The following is a 3,406-nucleotide window of genomic DNA, read 5'->3' on the forward strand; positions in this document are numbered from 1 at the left end:
ACCCAAAATTAGATTAAAAAGGGCTGTTTCAGACTGATCCCGAATAGATACTCGTAGAGATCGGATACTTGTGCGGCTAAGGGAGAACCTTTTCTCTTTCAAATCTAGATTCGAAGAAAAAAATTACGAAACAGGTATATGATTTGATCTTAATCTAAATTCAGTATATATCGATTTCAACATATGAGATAGATCCATATAGTTTTATATTTTCATGCATGCATAATTCAGATTAAAAATATTTTAATCTTATTCTCCACTATAATATTTAAAAAATAAAATTTTTAAAATACATATGCATACACCAAATCTTGAACTCCAACAGTGGTATCAGAGCCATGGATTTTCATATGCTGAATTTTGATATACATATTTTTGAAAATATTTCAAAATCAGATTTTTTCTTGATACATAAGATATACAGATAGATTTTCTAATCTAAAATTTAATTTTATATTTAATTTTAGAATATATAGTTGATATGTAATTGCATGTATAAATCTGAATTTTGATCTAGAAAGAGTTCTAGTTCATGTTCATGTGATACCTAGATGCATGCATAAAATCTAAAATTTTTATATGATCTAAATTTTAATTTATATATATGATATATGATTGCATATTTAGATTATAAACTTACTTTTAATCTGATCCATGATTAGTATATGAGATATATGATATCATACTTAGATCTAAAATTTAGTTTAGATCTGATTTTACATGTATATATGTGATATATGTTTGTATGACGAAATCTAAAAATTATTTTTATATTTTAAAACTTACTCTTATGCAATGAATTTAGATCTGAAATATGATTTTAGAATCTAAGATTTGTATTTGTGCATGAGGATTTTGGTCATGAAAAAATCAAAAATGAGGTCATATAATAGGATTGCATTTAAGATTTTTGATTTGAATCATATGAGTCTAACTCGATTAAATAATTGATCAAATCAAATCAAGTATTGATAAGAGTTAGATCAATTAAATTAATGATCATACAATTATTGTTGATCAAATCGATTGAATATCATATGTAGAATCGATTAACCTAAGGACCTAATTTGGCTCATTGATTTGAGTCCGATTCGCTTGAGCTAACTAGTACTGATCAATCGACATATTGGTGTCTAAGATAAGTTAATGAGATGTAATTATTTAATTAGTTTCGTTAGTTGATCAGACCAATTTATTGGTGTCTTAGGAAGGCAACGGGGGGACCCCCACCATCTTCACTTATTGCCAATTTGAAAGATTGGATCTTAAATTAGGCTGCTTAGCAATCTGGTTTAGCCCATGCTAGTTAGATCGATCATATGATGACTGATTAGATGAGATATAAACCTAACCTCTCCACAAATATTTAGTCCATAGGTCTTCACTATTATAGATGTACGGGCGTGCTACCGGCGTTGATTGTTCTCGGCTGATTATATTAATTCAGTTGCATCAAAAAATGCAACCACTCTATTAGCAAAGAGTTGCTCCAGGATAAAATAGGGTTGGGTCCAATAACTGTTAGGTGAGGGACCCATTGATGGCCTTGCACTTGCTTGTGAACGGTGGGTCGGGCTTAACTAAGAAGTATGGATAAAAACTATTAGGTGAGCCCACATGACTTAAAGATCAAGTCGCTGCAATATACTTAGTGAAGTATCTGGGTAAAGAGTTGCTTACGCATTAGTATGTGTGTTATCAGTAACTATTAGGTGAGGTGCATGTCATCGGTGGAACCGCAGCACCTATTAGGAATCCTTTATCGGGTTAGGGTTTTCGTTTCTTTTTCGAAGAGTGAAGGGATCCAATAAATTAGTGAGAGTTATTGTTTGCATCTTAAAGTCTCTAGAAGCTAATATAAATATTAAGTATAAAATTCTAAGTTGAATCTCTACTCTCGTAGTTAAATCATAATGTCAGCCTCAAACCCTCTAGCTCGTATCCTTGAAACCAATCGTTTATCGATATCAAATACAAAGACTGGCTCAAAAATCTCAAGATTGTCCTGACTTCAGAAAAGTTAAGTCATATTCTCAATCAGGATCTCATAGTGCTACCAAACCATCCTACTACTGAGCAAAGAGTTGCTTTTGAAGAGTAGACAGATGAAGACAGTCGGATCAAGTGTTATGTGCTGGCGTTTATGTCAAATGAATTGCAAAGCCAGCACGACCATATGCCCACTGTTCGGGCCATGATCACTCACCTACAAGAGTTGTATAGTGAGCAGAGCCATACTGTGTGCTTCGAAGTGTTCAAAAGACTCTTCTATCTAAAGATGTGCGAAGGGCAGTCTGTCCATGAGCACTGTATGACAGTGATCAAAGATATTGAGGAGCTTAGGAAGCTCGGGCTAGAAATGCAAAAAAATTGCAGATGGATTTGATCCTTCAATCTCTTACCAGTTCATATAGTCAATTCATTATAAATTTTCATATGAACAAACTTGACTGCACTATTTTCGAACTCGTCAACATATTGATCACTACAGAGGGTATCTTGAAGAGTTCAAGGGGCACTATTCTCGCTATGGAGCAAACTTCTACTTCCAAGAAAAAATCTACTGGAAGGAAGAAAGTTAAATCCATAAAGAAGCAAAAGAAAAGAGCAAGCCGAAGAATGATGGTCCAAAGACGGTCGAGGCAAAGGGAAAGTATTTCCACTGTCATGTTGAAGGCACTGAAGGAACTATCCAAATACCTGAAGAGCTAAAAGATCAAAATGGGTATAAGCTTCTGAAGGTATGCTCGTAATTGAATCTAACCTTACGATTTCTTTTATTTCTAGTTGGATATTGGATCTGACCGGGTGCTCATATATGTCCTCAATGCAGGGTCTGATAGAAAGTAGAAGGTTAGAAAGGTGACATGATCCTTTAGGTAAGCAATGGAGCAAAGGTTGCTAAGAGGTCGGTGCACTTATCCTCTTCGATTACCGTCTGGTGTTAATTAGATTTGAAAGACTATTATTATGTTCCTGTAGCTAGTGGAATTTAATTTCATGTCTATGCTAGCACAGGAAGGTTTTAAAATTTATTTCAATAAAGATTTTTATTTATTTATTTACAAATAAATTGTTTCACGAGATTTTTTAATTGATAGTCTTTATCACCTGCATATTGATACGAATGTGAACCTAAACGAGCAAATAGTGAGTATCATAGGCCAAAAGAGACCCAAAGATGGAATAAACCAGAAGTACTTGTGGCACCATAAACTAGGCCATATTGGAGAGACAGGATAAACAAATAGAGAAGGATGGGATCCTTGGCTCTCTTAACCCAGAACTGTATCCAGCTTGCAAATCTTGCCTTCAAGGAAAGATAGCCAAGTTGCCCTTTGTAGGACATGGGGAAAGGCCATAGAGTTACTTGTCCTAGTACATACCGAGTATGTGGGTCATTTGA

Source organism: Elaeis guineensis, chromosome 8, assembly GCF_000442705.2.
Source record: "Elaeis guineensis isolate ETL-2024a chromosome 8, EG11, whole genome shotgun sequence".
Classification (NCBI taxonomy): Eukaryota; Viridiplantae; Streptophyta; class Magnoliopsida; order Arecales; family Arecaceae; genus Elaeis; species Elaeis guineensis.